Source organism: Talpa occidentalis, unplaced genomic scaffold, assembly GCF_014898055.3.
Source record: "Talpa occidentalis isolate TD23 unplaced genomic scaffold, MPIMG_talOcc4v2.1 talOcc4.8, whole genome shotgun sequence".
In the NCBI taxonomy this organism is placed as follows: Eukaryota; Metazoa; Chordata; class Mammalia; order Eulipotyphla; family Talpidae; genus Talpa; species Talpa occidentalis.
The window spans coordinates 41,097,009-41,116,453 of NW_023605194.1; the positions used below are offsets into that span (position 1 = coordinate 41,097,009).

General features: G+C 34.0%; 1 protein-coding gene and 1 long non-coding RNA gene across 3 annotated transcripts in view; one reads left to right on the forward strand and one right to left on the reverse strand.

Moving 5' to 3' along the window:
• LOC129145054 (uncharacterized) overlaps window positions 1–6,326 on the forward strand; it is a 70,666-nt gene extending 64,340 nt beyond the window's left edge. The window contains exon 3 of the long non-coding RNA XR_008550082.1: window positions 6,067–6,326. This is a non-coding gene — a long non-coding RNA (uncharacterized LOC129145054). The remainder of the gene's footprint in view (window positions 1–6,066) is intronic.
• Window positions 1–19,445, reverse strand: part of ADK (adenosine kinase) — a 430,089-nt gene that overhangs the window by 307,434 nt on the left and 103,210 nt on the right. The window lies entirely within an intron of this gene.

Below are 19,445 nucleotides of genomic sequence, written 5' to 3' on the forward strand. Positions count from 1 at the left end.
AAGTTTACTATTTACACTAGTTGTCCAATAATAAAGGACAGATTTGAGTATATTCCACAATTTTCTAACTACAATAATGAAGTGATTAACTCTAGACGCTAAAAATTTCACATTTTCAGGAACTCCTTGAGTCTAACAAACCCTTTTTCTGTTCACACATATTTTTATGACTACCAGTTGTAACACATCTTAAAAGTCTCCACTTCAGATTATAATAGTGTTGTTTTCACTTCTTTGAAAACATCCTTGCTTGTCTACATTATTCCACACAGACTTTTCTTGAAGGTTAATTTTTCAGTTACTGAAAGTCAGCATTATTTCTTTGAATAAACATATATGAGAGCAATGGCAGTAAATATCTGCTGACTCATCAAAATCTATGGAAAACCAATCAAAAGCATTATCTTCTTTAATTGACTATTGATGTCACTACCAATGTCCTCAATTCTTAGAGCAACTATTGTTGCCAAAAGGCTAATAACAAAGCCTTAAATTTATTTTATCTGAACATTTTTCTTAGGCTACTATAATAAAATATGGTGTAATTAACTCACCTTTGGTAAATGGCTCTTTGCCTGACTAACAAATGAGCCACATCAAACCTTACTTTAAGTTCAGCTGTATTTTCACTGCTCTGTGTGTGTGTGTATATGTGTGTAAAAATTCTTCTGTGATGAGATATTTAAAATGTTCTAATTTTTATGAGATTTGCTTTCCTGTGAGTTTGGAATATTGTTAAGAGTTTTAGCCCAATAATGGCAATGTATAATTGTATTCTTCTAATAAAACACAATAAATCCAATATTTTAATATCTAATCTAATAATATGATCCATGATCCACAACCCCTTAAAACTATGAGACCTAAAGATCCCTTTTATCTCCATTTTTTGTTTTGACATGAAATAGGCAGAAGTAATAAAAAGAAATAAACAAAGTTTTAATGACACAGTAACAAATGTGGCCCTTGAAATACTGGTGAATTATAATTGCATCAATGAAATGTGTAGTGTGCCAGGAATAAGTGTGAAGCATTGAGAATGCCACATCAAATCTCTGCTGCAATGACTCAATTTTGCCACAGTGTGGGAAAGCAGTCATAGATAATACACAAATGAATAAACCTGAGAATCTTCCAATAAACACTGAGATTTAAGTTTTGTATAACTTTGATATCATAAAATAGTACACCCCAATCACTTAAAAATATAAATCCCTAGCTATAGGCCATATAAAACAGGTGATGGGCCAGGTCTGGCCCACAGATTACAGTTAGTCAACCACTGCTTGAAAGAAGTCACTTATTAACTTGGGCTCAGTTTACTTTTCTCTAACATGGAAACAAAATAATGACTGTTGTACTATCTACCACAGAAGCCTATGAAAAAGATCATCAAAGATAATATATGTGAACAGATTCTATTTCACATTCACAAAATAATGATTATACAATGCCAGGCAGTGTGTAGCACATAATGAGAGACTAACATAGTTAATATCCTTTATTTTCCATGAGTTTACAATATAAATGAGAAACTACAATGTAAACAAAAGAAGTACTGAATATCCTGTGTTAATTACCAGATGTAGTCAATCCAACTCCATAAACATAATAAACAATTATTAAGCATTTACCATGCCAAATATACAGGCATTTCAGAATTACACTAGGCACACACAAAACACAAAAACTGCACCCTGACACATTTTAAATAAAGTGCTTGTTTCAGCAATCAAGTTTTTCAAGAGTTTACTCTAGCACCTATAGTCTGTCTTTTTATTCTCTAGAATAAATATTTAGGTTGTGTCCAGTTCTTTTCTTTTTACAGGTAATACAGGAACAAATACCCTTCATATACATACAGTTCAAAAATCAAAGGACATCTGAAAATTTAATAAGTCACATAAATTGTTCCATCAAAGAGACTTTGGTACTTTATATCCCCACAGTATTATGAAACTGACTATTCTCTATATCTCTGCCCATTCTATATAATGCAAGAATTAGCAATAACAGGTTTATTATGAATTCCTCTAATAAGAGAGGATGAACATCCTTTATATGTGTAGGTAGGTACCATTAATAATAACTTTTCCATCTAGCATCTGTTCATTACAATATGTAATTGCTTCTTACAGATTTTTAGCCCTCCACATATTAAAGTAATAGAACTCTGACGTAATTGACAATTATTTTTATCATCTCTTAAATTGTCTTCTCACTCCACACAAACTTTTTTTGATATATATAAAAAACATTTTTATATGGTTAAGCATCTTTCAAGAATCTAAAAAAGGAACCTCAAATTAAACTTAAAGAAAATAGAAAGGAGAAAACACAAAGAGTTAAATATGTAAAAACAGAAAACAAGCACATACTACAGGGGAATAACAAAATCAAGGTTAATAAACACTTACAAAAAAAGGAAGCAATAATCATTAACAGAAAAGCAAAAGTATACATATCCATAAGGCATATGCATACTAAAAGAACAAAAGAAGACATTATAAATAAGTTTATTTTAATATTTAGACAAAATGTACAAATTTTATCAATACAAATTTTACCAAAGCTGATACAAGAATAAATCTTAAAAGTCATGTAGCAATTTTTAATGGACTATTCACACATAGACAATCCCAGGTCTAGATAGCATTATGGGTAATTCTACCAAGTATCTAAGTAAGAAATAACACCAACCACAGGTAAAATCCAGATAGTTAAAAAAAGAGATGAATGCCAAAAAAAGTATCTACAGTCAAATAAAGAACATCTATTAACGAAGATACTATTAAAAGTAAAGACTCAAGTGTCAGAATCAGAGAAGACATTTGCCAAACAAAATTAGTCATAACCTGAATATAAAGAGAATACTTATGAATCAGTCAAGATAGCATTAAGTACCCAACAAAAAAATGGGAAGAACAGAAACAAGCAACTCACAAAAAATTCCCCCAAAATACACATCCAAATTGTCAATAAACAAGAAAATGCTTGATTTCATTCGCAGTCATCATTAAAAAAACAAAACTATAATGAAATGCCACTATTCACCCATCAGTATGTCTAAAAAACAATTTGCTAAAACTTAAAATACAAGTGTAACAACTGGAACTCTTAGTCCTGATGATGGAAATACTCTAGAAGTCCTTTTTTCAGTAACTAGTGAAGTTTAAGACAAGCATAACCATTGACCTAGCTAGTATTTTCATTCCTACATACAATGTGCGTGTCCAACAGAAATGTGTGCACATGAACACCGAAAGTAACACACAAGAATGTTTATTATGAGCATTATTTCTAACAAAGCCAAACCAGAAACAACACAAATACCTGCTAACAGTACAAAATGAAAGTCATTTGAGGTAGATTTAAACAGTGGAAGAAGACATAGAAAAGAAATGAACATTACTACATGGAAAAACAACGTGGATAAAGCACACAGAGTGAGCTAGAGAGAAAAAATACACACTACGATTTCATTTAAAGTTCAAAAACAGCAAAGCTAATCTCTAGTGTTTTAAGTCAGGATAGTGGATACCTTTGGAGGAGGAGAGAGGCCAGGGTTTCTTCTGGGATGTTGGCCAATTCTATTTCTAGAACTGGAAGGTGGTTAAACTAGCATGTTTATTTTGAGGTAATTCTTTCAACTGTACACTTAAAATTTGCATACTTTTCTGTGGGTGTTATACTTTAATTCATTAAAAGTTAATAAAAGAAGAATGAAAGTTTGATTCTACTAATGCATTTTCAGCACCTATGAAAATACTGAAAAAAAATTTCTCCAACAATCTATTAATAAAGTATACTGGTTTATGTTCAATCAAAATATTAAATCACACAGTCAAACAGGGTAAGTTTAACATAAAGAACTGCTGCCTCTGATACAGGAGTAATTAAAAGATGTAAGAAAACACCATACAGTACTCGAAGGCTGACTCCAGGGCACCCAAGGGGAAAAAACTTATAAAGAACCCCACACACATCATTTGAGTAGGTATGGTTTAGCCGCTAGATAGCACAGGTGAGGGCTTAGCTAGCCTGGAATTGCTAAGCAAACAACAGAAACACTCTTGAAAACAAGCAGTTAAGGGATGCCTAATAAATCATATTTAATAGCTTTTTCTAATTCTGAACTATCCTTTCATTTTGGAATAAAAACCACTAGCCTGTTTACATATGACTGTATTCTGTTTGTGTTGCTATTAATTTGTCATTTGTGGATCTTTGTGTATAAAAAAAGCATAAAAACACGTAAGTATTAATTCTGTAATAATCATCAAGTAAATGTCCTTGTTTCTAATTGTTTTCAGTTCGCATTTTCTCAATTTTATAAAAAATACAATCATTTCACTTACAAATAATAATTCCTTTGTTTCACCACTTCCATACCTTACTTTTACCAGAATGTGATAATATGACTTAAGTTTTTAAAAAGTTCACCTGTCTTCTGTGCTGGGAATATAATGATGGCCACAAAGGTAGTAGAAGAGAAATCAGTGAAAAGAGGCTACTGCAATAATTTAGGCAAAGGATGATGGTGGCACAAAATGGGGACAGGTGACTATATTGGTATAGATAGTTAAGAAGTTACTAGATTCAAGATAAATATTACAAAAGTGGTCAGGCAGGATTTATGGATTAGTTACATGCTGTGAGAAAAAGAAAAATCAGGAATACTCTAAGATTTTTCATCTCACCAACCATAAAGTTGTCATCAAGTAAAAGAGAGAAGGAAGCAGTTAGAAAAGGCTTTGGAGGAAAGACAGGCATTCAGTTTTGCATATAAGATTTTGCATTTAGGATAGCAAAAAAAAAAAAAAAAGGCAAATTAAGTGGTGAAAGAACAATCAATCAATTTCCCAAACATGACTGAATCTCCAATATTCCATAAAGACCTAAATTTAAGAACTAAAACTAATCATTATAATCAAAATTATAACAAAATACTATCTCAAATTCATTAGATGGCTACTATTAAAAAAAGACAAAAACAAAAAATAATTATTGGCAAGTATATGGGGAAATTGAAAGCTCTGGGCACTGTCAGTAGGAATGTAAAATGGTACAGTCACTGTGAAAAATAGTGTAAAGGCTCCTCAAAGCAGAACTACCATATAATCCTGCAATTCCACATCTGGGTATATACCCAAAGAATGGGTAGCAAGTTCTCAGAGAGACATCTACATCTTATTCATAGCAGTATTATTCACAATAGCTAAAAATGGAAGCAACTGAAGTGTTCACTGATGGATGAATGGATAGACAAAATGTAGGATACTTACAAGGAACATTATTCAGTGTTAAAAAAGGAAGAAAATTCTGACATATGCTGTAACACAGATGAAACTTAAGCATATTATGCTAAGTCAGTCACAAAAAGACAAATACTGTATAATTCTAATTGCTGGTTATTTACAATAGTCAAAAATCACCGAGACCAAAAATAGAATGGTGATTTCCTGGATAGGTGGAAGGAAATACTATTTAATAAATACAAAGATTCAGTTTTACAAGATGAAAGAGTAAAGAGATAAATTCTGTAAGGGTTGTACAATGTTATTAATTTATTTATCACTATTGAACTATATACTTAAAAATGGTTAAGATAGTAAATTTTATTATATGTATTTTACCACAATAAAAATTTTGAGGCAAAAATTAAGCAAATGTAATGCAAATATAATTTTTAAGAAAGTCAGTATTTCAATAATCACACTTTCCCCAGTTACTGACAATTGTGATTAAGATTTGGCCACTAATGTACATCCTGTATATAAAAGAATTTAATAGTATTTATGGTGACTTCTCATTTGTCTCAAGTTGATAACAATCTGTACAATGCTTTGGTAGAAAATGCTTTCTTTTTCTTACATGTGATATCAGGATAATTTTTTTTTGTCTTTAGAAGCAGAAGACAATAATGAGTAAAATTCTTCCATATCTTTTAGCATATACTTTACATATGGGTAATAAAATGTATTACAAAGCATTTTCCCATTTTAAGTTTGTTATTTGACAGTAAATCTTCCACAGAGTTTAACTTATTATTATTATTTGCTACAGACTCTTCCTAAAAACAAGAGGCAGCCCATTTTCTCCAGATGACTCATCAACTAAAGGCACAGTAGAATGAAGTGTTCCAATTTGAAATACCAACAGCTAAATATAACCTCTTCCACAACATCAGGAAATTCAGTGTCTCTCTCTAGTCTATAAGAGCAATCTTAAGAGGTCACCTTAATAACACATTTAGCACATCATGTGATCAGCAAGAAGGAAAACCTGGAACAATATACAACTTTTTACAAAAACATTAAGCAATAAAAGGAAAAAACTTTGCAAATCACACATAAATCTCATTCTTTATGTAAAACATATCTTTCATAAAAGCATTTAGAATCTTATAATATGAGTACTGGTCACAAATGCTAAAATTTGTTCAGTGTTCCTAGTATAAATGAAAAACTTTTTCACAGCAACTAAACATATGAGAATGCCAGACTTCTGAGATTACTCTATTGAGGGAAAATAGTGATATACATAATAAATTTTACAAAAATATTAAACCAAGTTATTTCTTCTGTATCTTTATCTTGCATATAAAACAAAATGCATGAAATTACTAGTTAATCAAAAGTACTGACAGGTTTTCAAATGCACAAGAAGAAACGAGCACAAGAACATTACAAACACAGTAAATCAAAGTACAAAGGGAAAATAGTACAGAGGCAGTCTGACCAATTAAAGATAACTCTCAGAGTCAGACGAATGAAAGAATTAAAGAAATACCTGACAGTTTCTGAATGCTTAGGTTTGGTCATCCCTTAAGCCTAATAAACCTCTGTGTGTGTGTGTGTGTGTGTTTGTAATTATGTTTTGTGTGTGTGTGTATGTGTGTTTGTGTGCAAGCATAAGTTTTGACCAAAAAAACAATGAGACTTCAGGTAAACAAGTCTACAGTGAAGTTTTGAAAGTTTACTTTTGTATAGTATGGTCACTTTTTTCTGAAAACCACAATATTGATTTACATTATCTCTAATAATTAAATGTTGATCTCAGTGCAGGAGAATGAAAACTGGATGTACACAAGCTGTTTAAACTCAAGAGATTCAACTACATGGGCAAGTCCTAGAACTTGCAATATGCAAAATCTCCCAGGAGTAGGAATATATAACTGGGTTGTTGGGTATTCAGTTGAGGTTTGACAAATGAAAAGGTCTTAATGTCCACAGTTGGCCAAGGGAATTAAAGAATACATTTCAATAAAAACCTGAGAAAATTTAAGAAGCAGCTTGCACAAATATTTATTCAACAACTATAAAGACCTAAGGATTCTGTCCTTAATTACTACATATTATTATTGGTTACATGTTTTCTCTCAAAATTATATAACCACTCTCCCAAGCTGATTATAACCTAAGAAATCACTCCTTCCAAAGACTTTTTACACCGCAAAGTTGCTGATTCCCTACCCCAAACAGTCTTCAGTTCTACTTCTTTCTCCTTCAATCTCACTGCCACATTTCAAGGCTTCAGTTCTTATTTGAGCTATTGCAACAGTTTTATGAACGTAAAAAGGCATACCTGTATACAATTTAATTAACTCTCCTATTTAAAATCATTCTCATCACTTACTAAAAATTTGACAGGTATACATACAATGCAACCTGGTTATCTTCATCCTCAATTCCCCAACTCATGCACTATGCTTCAGTCATATTAAGGTGTTCCCATGAAACACTTTCTCATGTCTTTGAGAATCTTTTGCAAAGACTCTGCACAACTATAACCATGCTACACACACACACACACATTCAAACCTGTCAACCCCTTTTTTTGTCTAACCTCATACTTGTCTTTAGATTCTCAGCTTAAGGTATCATCCACTCTGGGAAGCTGACCTTAACTGTTAATCTTCTAATCTTACTCTAGATATCCCTTATGCTCTCAGAGGTGCTTACTGAAGTATCTGTAACACTTATCACTTGCTTTTTAAATTACTAGATACGTAAGTAGTCAATTCACTAAAACTCAAATTGCTTAGCTGCACAGTGACTATTATTATCTAAAATGAAGAACTATTTTAAGAATAAGAGCATGATTATGGTAACAAATCACAAAGTAATGCACACAATTAAACTGACCCAAGTATAAAAATTAGCAGAATCAAAAGCGAGAGTACTGAAAGTAGTAGTAAGGCGCATTTGAAATAATTGACCATGCTACTCAGGATGGATAAAGAGCAATATGAAAATAGGAAGGGGGCCTCCCTGGTAGTACAAGGGGTTAAGACGCAACCTACAAAGCTATCCACAGCCACTGCAGCACAAGTTCAATCCCCAGTCAGAGAGCTGACCCACATGGTGCAGCAGACCTCTCCTGGCTCGTCTGCTGCTCCCCTCAGCAGCATATTTCAGCCAATCTGTCTGTTCCATTTCCTACTCTGTCTCTGGTGAATCCTCTCACCTCCACCCCCGCATCTCTCTGGTCTGTACCCCATTTCTTGTATGCATAAATAAATCTTTAAAAAAAAGAAAATAGGAAGGGGTTCGATTTGAGATTGCTCAAATGGAAGATCGATAAAGATAGCTATAACAAGAATTTAAGTACATTTGATAACTGGAACTGTTATCAACATGGAACTAAAAAAATTAGAAAATAAAATATTTGTAAAATAGGTACCAAAATTTTCAAAGACTGTGAAGGGGTCTAAAATGGTAACATAGATAAAAATTCTAAAAGCTGAGCTTCTAAAAGCTGGTGGCATAGGGGTTAAGTCTTGGGGCTATCAAGCTATTGTGAACTACTGTGGACACAGTTCATTCCCAGGCCAGAGAACTAACCCATGTGGCACAACAGACCCCTCCTGTCTAGCCTGCTGCTCCCCTCAGCAGTGTATTTCAGTCAACCTGCCTGTTCTGCTCCCCACTCTGTCTCTGGTAAATCGTGTCACTCATGCACTTCTGGTCTCTACCTCCAGTTCTTGCATGCATAAATAAATAAGAATAAATCTTCCAAAATGAAAAATAAACAGCTTTAAAAAAAATTTTAGGGGCCTCCCTGATGCCACAAGGGGTTAACTCTCAGCAAAATGAAGCTATTAGCAGCTTCATTTTGCAGCAGGAGTTCGATCCCCCACCAGGGAGCTAATTCACATGGCTCAGCAGACCTCTCCTGTCTTGCCAGATGCTTCTCCTCAGCAGTGTATTTCAGCCTATCTGCCTGTTCTGCTCCTCACTCTGTCTCTGGTGAATCCACTCACCACCCACCCCTCACCTCTGGTCTATACCCCAGTTCTTGGATGCATAAATAAAATAAATCTTTAGCAAAAAAAAAAAAATAATCTAAAAGTTTCTACCTTTCCTTAGTATCATCTATTGTTTTTCTTATTAATTGAAGAAGAAATTAAGCCACCTTCTGCTTCCTTTTAAATTATCACTATCTTCCAGAACAAGTCCCTAATTATTTTCTGCTTATTTTTTTTCTATAGACACTTGAAGTTTGTCTTAGCCAGAAGAGTACATTCTGTATCATATTACTTTTATATGTAAAATAAAACTAACAGAAAAAAAAAAAAGATCAGATTTTACACTAAACAGTGCTCATGTAATAATCTAATAATCTTATGCTACAAGATATCAGTGAACAATTAATCATTCAACAGGTTCTGGTAAAAGAATGACTTATTGAAAACAAGAAAAAAACCTTCATGAATACATTTGATATAACCATGAAAGCTACTATGAGAATGCACATTTTGTGGGAAACTTCAGCTATTTTCATCATCATACTATATCCATGGCTACTCTTATTACTATGTACAGCTTTAAAATCAACAAAACAATTTCTTATTAAGGTGGTTAAATCCAACAAAGGAATGAAACTAAATCTTACAATCCTTGCAAGCTTAAGGGAATTACTATAATTTATGGGTATTCATAATATTTCAGTACATTTTAAATGATCCAACTACAGCGTCTTTTCATAAGTACATTGGTATCACCATGCAATATTAATCCATATGCTCAAATCTCTTTCACAGTTTACAGGAACAAAGCAGTTTTGATTCACAAACAATGCCCTGCAGTCAAATACGCTCATGAGGTATTAATTTACAACTTCATCTGTGATCAGTTAAACTGCATGTGAAATCTTAAACATCCTTAAAGAGCTCACCACAAATAGTTCAATAACAGATTTTTTGGTAACGTTACTTTAACAAAAAACATGTAAGATTAAATTCTATTGTAAAATAAAACCAAATGCCACTTGCTTTTAAGGATAAGCCACTAACAAAACAATCTTTTAAACTGTCACCTTTTGCATCTAAAATATTAATTAAAAATGTAATGCCAGTATCAAAAACATATGCTTCAAAAGCTTTAGCAACATAAGTTACGCAAAATAAGAAAATCAATTTCATGAAGAAAATGTACATATTTCAACAAATAAGAAATATCTTTTTTTTTTTAAAGATTTATTTATTTATTCATACAAGCACTGGGTACAGTCAGAAGCGCAGGAGGGTGAGAGAATTCACCAGAGCAGGAGCAGGGAGCAGAACAGGCAGACTGACGAAATACACTGCTGAGGGGAGCAGTGGGTGCGGCAGGAGAGGTCTGTCACGCCATGTGGGACCCTCACAGGTGGCTGGGGATTGAACCGGTGCTGCAGAGGCTGCAGGCAGCTTCGCAGCCCAGCGCTCAACCGCTGCGCCACCAGGGGAGGCCCAAATAAGAAATATCTTTAATCAGTCCTAAAAAGATGACACAGATCAGAACTCCAAAAGTCGAATTTATTAAAATGTTGGGTCAACCTGAATCATATCAAAATAAAATATTAAAGCTATCAGTTTTCCTAAACAACTAAAATGTCAGATTCATACCAGTTACGGGCAAAGACAATAAAAGGACATGATACAAATTTCCAATTCAGTTTATTTTAGTGAAAAACAATCACTAACTTCTCAAAAACCTGCAGTTTATTGAGCTTTAAAATTTATGTAATCTGAATGTTAGACCATTTACTTCAAGCTTTTTTTTGTTTGTTTTTAGCTAGCTACTTTAGTAAAAGCTATTTTAGTCAGCTTTCAAAGCAAATCAGAGGAATTGTCATCTCACATAAAAAGTCCAGATGTACAGGGCCTCCCTGGTGGTGCATAGTCTCAACACTGTGATGCTATCAGCAGCCACTGCAGCATGAGTTTCCCTAGCCAGAGAGCTAATTCACATGACACAGCAGACCTCTCCTGTATCACCTGCTGCTCCCCTTAGCAGTGTATTTCAGTCAACCTGCCTGTTCCGCTCCCCACTCTGTCTCTGGTGAATCCTCTCTCTTTCTCTCTCTCTCACACACACACACACACACACACACACACACACACACACACACACACACACACACACACACACCCTAGACCTCTGGCCTACACCCCGGCTCTTATATGCATAAATAAATCTTTAAAAAAAAATACATGCAGTACGCAAGGACACCTAATGTCCTAAAATGAAAGGAAGGAAAGAATGGCCAAATGCTAATGAAAAGAAACATGCTTAACTGTAATTATCAGATAAATTTATAATAAAAGGTATTGATTAGAATAGAAAGGGCCAGGACATATGATTTTTTGAAGTTCAATCTACTGTGAAGATGTAAGTAACATTAAAAGTATGTACACTTAACAAAACAATCTCAAAATAAGGAGAAATAAATAAAGCTGGAAAAAGGAACAGACAAATCTAGTATTACAGTAGATTTCTACATACTGACTTCCATTTTTGGCCAGACAAGCATATAAACAAGAAATTATATGCAAGAAATAACATTAACTGAGATTATGAATTGCTCATTTAATGATATATGAAATACATAAAACAACTTTTATCCAACAATAAAAAAAGTATGTTCTTGTCATGTATATATCAACATTAAAAACTAATATACAACGCAAAACAAATTTCAAAAATATCTAGACAGTTAAGGCATAGTTATCACATGGAAATTGTTCTCTAATGACAATGTGTAATTAAATTTTTAAGTCCATTATTTCATTTTTAAAACAATTCCCAGAAAACTAAGAAGTCAGAAAGAAACCTTAAGATAAGTTTCAAATACTTAAAAATTAATGGCAATTAAGACTATTCTCTCAAAATCTGGATGATACAACATAGAAGGTGTTTTGAGAAAAGTGTATGGCCTTCATTACAAATCTTAGAAAACAAATTTAAAAATGCTGTAAATGACTGAGCTAAATGTTCATATTAAGGTATTAGGACTGGAACAACAGATAAACCCAAAGAAAGTAAAAGGAAAGAAAGAAGAGGAAAAGTCAATAAAAAAGAAAACAAAGGTACAATAAGTAAAGATCAATTTAAACACACATACACACACACACACACACACACACATACACAACCCTATAGATACAGCAGAGATTAAACATCTGTGGCCAGAAAGAAAGGTCACCAAGATGATGACAGAAGAAATTCCTTACTTTGCTCCCAAGAGGATAATTTAACAGCTCACCAGTGGGATATTACACTGAGAGAGCCCCATGGCTTGGGGTGATATTGAAGTGCCCCTGGACATCAGAGACCAACTGCAAAGAAGACAAAGGGAGGGGGACTCATCCCTCACTGAATGGGAGAGCAGAAACTTTGAAGAGGGACACATTCTTGAAAGGGAAAAATGATTATGTAGGAAGGAGCTGGGGTCCCTACAAAGACCTAGTCATCCAGTGAGGAAAAGATCAAAGTACTTGAGAGTATAGGCCCACTCCCCAATTTCTCAGGGCTATTAATGACCTTATGAAACACACTGACAGGGCACAGACTGCAGAGTCTCAGATCTGGAATCCAGAGAGGAGTGATATCAGTGGTATCACAAATATGAGCCAACCCTTCTCCATCCACCCAGTACATCAGTCCCAGTACATACAGTCACTAGATTCCTCCATGATTCTCACCCACTCCACTGACTCAGAAATAGCAAAAACAGGTCTTAGCACCTATGGAAGCCTGCAAAGCCTAGGGGGAAAAAAAATCAAATCCCTGCCACCACTTATATGAAAAGGAAAAGCAGTTCAACTCCCCAAGTTATTGCTATAGACTTTAAAAAAAAAAAATTTGGTGAATATAAAGAAACACAACAAAAAAACAGACAAGACTAAACCAAAACAAACTCTAGAAATCTGACAGCAGAATTGAGGCTACCAGAGCAAAGGTCCCCACCCAGCACAATGGACTATGGTAGAGGATTAGTGGTGATGAGCATGGTATAGTAACATACATCTGAAGAGGTGTGAACCTATATTTCTAAATTACATACTGCGTTGTAAGCCAATTTTACTTTAATAAAAACTTATACAAAAAATAAAAATGATAACATACGAAAAAAAAGGCCCATAGTAAACAGTAAGCAATCAAAGAGACCCAAGTCTTATAACTTCAAACAACTGAATTCAGCCAACAACTTGAATGATATTGAAAATAATCATCCCTAAAACTCCCTGAAATGTATATAATTCTACCAACATTTTGATTTTGGCTTTGTGAAACCTGTAGCCAAAACCAGTATAATGAGACACATTGCAGACACTTCAAATCCAAGTAACTAGGAGGTAATAAATAGCAGTTGTTTAAGTTGCTACATTCATGGCAACTTGTACAGCAACAACAGAAAACTAATACACTTTCATTGATAGCAAAGTGCTGCTCTCTAGTCACTACCATTCCAGGATCTTATCACTCCCCTTGCTACTAAAGAGTCTAGTTTTACTACAATGAGATGCCATCTTACACCAGTGAGAATGGCACATATTAAAAAAACTAGCAACAACAAATGTTGGTGAGGATGTGGAGAAAAAGGAACTGTCCTGCACTGCTGGTGGGAGTGCAAACTGGTCCAACCACTATGGAAAGTTGTGTGGCGATTCCCCAACCTGCTAAAGATGGAGCTTCCATATGATCCAGCAATTCCACTCCTAGGTATTTACCCAGAGGACACAGAATCATTAATTCAAAAGGGCACCTGCACCCCTATGTTTATAGCAGCACTATTTTCAATAGCTAAACTATGGAAACAACCCAAATGCCCAAAAATAGATAACTGGGTCAAGAAGATGTGGTACATATACACCGTAGAATATGACTCGGCAATCAAAAAAGATAAACTCATGCAATTTGCAGCAACATGGATGGAGCTGGAAGGGATCATGCTCAGCGAAATAAGCCAGAAAGAAAAAGAAATATGCCAGACAGTCTCACTCATAGCAGGAATTTAGAAAACCTAAATAAGGGACCAGGAAAAAGACTAATTACAATAAAATAAAAATCAAGCAACATAAACCAGACACACACTACGGGGGGTGGGGGGGAGGAGGGAGTAGGATCAAAACAGGGGTGGGGGTGGGAATTGTATAGGGACTATAACCAAGATGAAAATGCATACAATGTGCAAAAATGAAAAATGATGTAAAAAAATACATAAAATTAAAAAAAATAATTAAAGAGTCTAGTTTTATAAAAGCATCTTCTACCATCACACCCCATCTATATAAACAGTCATTCTTCAGGCTTTTCTATGATGCCAGTGTTCCATCATCACACCTCCTTATTACATTACCGATAAACAGGGTGTCATTCAGATCTTACACAGCAGATCCAGTCTAGCATGCTTACCTCTCTGAGCCTTCCGGGCCCCTTGCTCCATTGTCTACCATGCAGCCCTGACATCTATACTTCATTTAATATGGAATACTTTTTCCAAGTTTCCATAAGCCATTGCAGCAGCATATTAGAAACTGCTCCAGTGCTCTTAGCCAGGGTAAAAATTGCTATGTCATTACAGAATGCCTCATATCAACAAAGCTTTGGTTTAGATGTTGATCAAAAATATTCAGTTTGACCCTCAATCCAAAAAAAATCAAAAGTCTTTCCTTCTGAAGTCCTAGAAGAGTAAGTCCTATAGTTTTCAATCCATCTTTAAGAATATGGTGAAAGCTGTAGAACTTATTAGACTAATGCATATTCACAGAAAACGTTTGCATAGAATTTTATAAAATATTCAAGGACAACATGAATCCTAGATACCTCCCTGTTGCCATCCGGATTCTCTAAAAACACATACTTAGAAAGTCTGTGTACAAGGTTTTTTGTTGGTTTGTTTTTTTTTTTATTATTAAAGATCAACCCCTGTAAAAGGGATGGGGAAAGTAGAATTGCATAGAGAAAGAAGTCAAACTATAATACAGAGCTCACAATGTCTTAGGCAACCTGCCAGGGATATATGGCTGGGATTTTATATCTCTGTCCTACGCAGCTACCGGACTAGTGCAGCCTGGGCAGAGGGAGACCTTAGGCAAGGAGGCTCTCTGTAGTGGAGGGGGCCCTTTTAGAGATGACAGCTAAAGGCTATCTGATTATTTTCCTCCCTACAGCTAAGCTGCAATTCTTCCTTGATGGAAGATCTGGGCTGTACAACTTTATGTTTACCATACTCACTTGGGAATCCATTTCATCTATTCTGAAAATACTCCTCTCTTCTAATTTACCCCATTTTCTTCATTTCCAAGTCTAAAATACCAGCATGCTTGCTTAAGGCAAAAGCCCAATCACTTGTATCAGAAAGACTCTTCATATGAAGACCTCACAAGAGGTATACCATGACAGACAGAAGTTGAGTAAGTCCACTCAGCATAATAGAAAGCCTACTGACCTACAGGTCTGACTGTTCTGCTCCCCACACTGTCTCTGATAAATCCTCTCACCCCTCGCACCTCTGGCCTACACCCCAGTTCTTGTATGCAAAAATAAATAAAAATAAATCTTTAAAAAAAGACAGATGACAATTAGGCAGAAAAATCATTTCAGATGGGATAAGTTCAAACATGAACTGTGAACTGAAAAAGGACCAAAAGAACTACAAGGAAAAGCAATCCAACAAGTTCCCAAAGTCACAATGAAAGCACCTGTTCAAGAAACAAAGCAAAGATTAGTGTCGGGCCTCCCCGGTGGCGCAGCGGTTGAGCGTTGGGTTGCGAAGCTGCCCGCGGCCTCTGCGGTGCCGGTTCGATCCCCGGCTGCTTCCCGGCCACCGGAGGAGGGTCCCACATGGCGCGCAGACCTCTCCTGCCGCCCGCTGCTCCCCTCAGCAGTGTACTTCGTTCCTTCTGCCTGCTCTGCTCCCCGCTCTGGCTCTGGTGAATTCTCTCGCCCTCCCGCACTTCTGACTGTACCCAGTGCATGTACAAACAAAACAAACAAACGAACAAAACAAAATAAATAAAACATGCCTCTATAAAAAAAAAAAAAAAAATCAAAAAAGATTAGTGTCACTGAAGCACTGTGAGCAAGAGTACTCTTAGATGAGGCAAGAATTCTTCTCACACCTTCAATGTCAGGATCAATTATCCATCCTCCTACTTAATCTGTTGTTTATTTCTACAAACTTTATAAATGCTTGCTTCTGAGAGCTGATAAACAATTTCAGATCTTGCAAGTAAGCAGTAGTGCTTCCCATCATTTGTTCCATTCCCCTTACATTACAAAATGATTAAATCTACACTTTCATAGAAATTTAGGAAAATAAGGAATTTAAAAGTATTCTCAAATCCCTTACTAGGGAAATTAATTTTATATGTAACATTCAGTAATGCAAAAGATATTAGCAACTCTTCCCCTTTATGTAAATTTTTATGTATATTTTGACTGAGTCACATTAAAGACAGTAAACAAATCATCTACACATCATAACATAAGTAAATTCTGAATAACTAAGGTTTCACTACATGTTAAATCTATGCAAATAATTGAATGCTAACAAATTTGTAGTGTACTTAGTTTCTACTCAGGAAAAACAAGTATTTACTGGACTTATTGGAAAAACATTTCAGCTAGTATGATAATGGGAAGTGGCTATGTCATAGCAAATAATTATAATTTTGATAAATACTAATGACAATAAAGAAACAAGTGATATATTTAAAACAAAGTTGCCTTAAAATATACATGAGTAAAAATGTAAAAAACAGAAATACTTTTCATCTCTAAATATGAATACAAATGGCTAAAGTGCTTAATCATTAGTGTTACTGTTATAGGACAGGGAGAGGACCACCCTGTTGCATTACAACTAAAATTTGCAATATTAAAAATGCCAAATTACTGCAAAATACAAATAACCAAGGTCTGTCCTGTTTTCATACTTCACATGATCATTTGCCAATTTGGAGGTATCAAAAACTCCCAAAACTTGAGACTAGGGTGAATGTTATATTAAGAAAAATTCTCAATATACAAATGTCTATTAAAAAGTAGGTTAACTCCTATTTGTTCATTAATGCAGTGTGTCCAGTCGCTACAGTCTTGTCAAGTAGACCACATTGTTACATTATAGTCCTAATCGACTGACACATGTGTTCTATTTGACTTCTTTCTCTAAAATTTCGTTTTCTCTATACTAGAAATTGATCATGAGATAATTTCTCTTTTTGAGCATATCTGCACAAGTGTCATAAGAAACTTGCTAACAGCTATGGTATCCACAATTGCTACTTTACCACTTACTTGGATATCACATAGATTTAAAGGGCCTTAACCCCAACAGAACTATCTTCGGCTGTGATAAGTTTGATCAGCAGCACCAACACAATGTTTTAGCCTTTATTCTTAATATCTTGGCCTTTTAACATAATATCAATAAATATCTGATAATTAACATGTTGCTCTAAATTTGAAAAAAATTTCTACCTAAGTCTCTTACTGACTACTTTCAATTGTATAGGCTAAGGAATTGACATTAAAATCATTTGTGTTTTACAATGTTATTCTTCCACAACTGTACAACAAAGTTTTCTAGAGGTGATATAACCATGATGACATCTCTTTGGTGGTCAATGGAATGGACAGTAGTATATTTTTGTTTGGTTTGGTTTTGACAATTTTTTAAGGTAACAGATCTAGGAATCTAATGTGTGTCTTCAGAGATTAAGTTTGTTCTCAAAACTTCTACGGTGTAGTTGCTAGCTTTATCTGCTATAATCACTATAACTGTTCAAGGCACTATCTCATTTGTATACTTCAATCAAAACAGTATTATTACTGCATATTAACTGTACATTAACAGTATATTAATTGATTGAATGCAGAAGCAGATGAAAACTGCCTGCTTCTAGTAAGTCAGATATTAAAAGATGTGAAGAATGTAAAACAATACCACTCTTTACACAATATCTTTTTGTTTTGGAAAAGTCATTTTTCCACAAAATTTGCATTACTTATGCTAACATAATGGGTTTTTTATCTTTAAATGTATTAATACTTTTAAATGTCTCCATTTTAATTTCTAGTATGGTAACTATCCACAGTTATAATCCACTAAGCAATAGATCTCTGGGACATAAGCACAGTACTTCTCACAGGCTTTGTGAGTACCTTTGCCTTCAAAATAACTCCTGTTATTACACAAGCCAACTTTTTAAATCATTTTTAAATTTTTCAACATTTTTCTATTTTTAATTGTCAAGAGATTGATAACTCTCTCCTTATTAGCATCTCATGTTCTTACTGGTTTCACATATACATAACATTCATTAAAATAAATTGAAATTAAAATGCAAACAAAGCAAACATAGTACAGAATCATGAACACAATAACCAACAATAAAATAATGGTTCACAGTTTATACCACTTTTTGGTCTGATATGGCTTTTCATTTACAAAATTTTACATAGTAAAATAGAACTTTTTAATATTGTTAAACGTAACAATAGAACTTAACATAGAACTTTTCAATATTGTTTAATATTGTATACATTCAATTCTACATACAGAATAGCAGTAAAACACAACTTGTAGCTAAGCACACTTAAATATACCACAAGTCAAGTAATTATGTACCATTATGTTATTTTATAGGGAAAATAATTAGTTCCATTCCATAACTAGCAAGAGTTTCATGTATACTACTAATTATTAGAAATATGCGTTATCAAATATCTAATGTTCAAATAGTTTAAATACCATGATGAAGGTTCTTTCCCTTCACCCTATTAACCGAAATAGATTACAAAGCTTATAACTGGTTTAAAAATAGAAAATTATGATGCATATAAGCAATATTTTCTAATAAAGATTAATGATAATTTAAAAATTAATGCTATCTTTAAAATACATTTCAGACTACTGTACACAGAAATAAAGCACTTTAATTAAAAAATAAGTTTAAACCATATTTAATCTTAATCTTTCTCCACTGTTGCCAACTTCCTTCTATTCTTCAAACACATGAAGCAATTGATATTCTTCCCCCAAATAAAGCCATCTATCATAATTTTACTTTATATATTGCTGTCTTCAAAGATAATTTACATTTCCCAACATGTATTAATTATAAAAATTATGGATGAGTTAAATCTGTACATTCAGTACAAGTGTAAAATTAC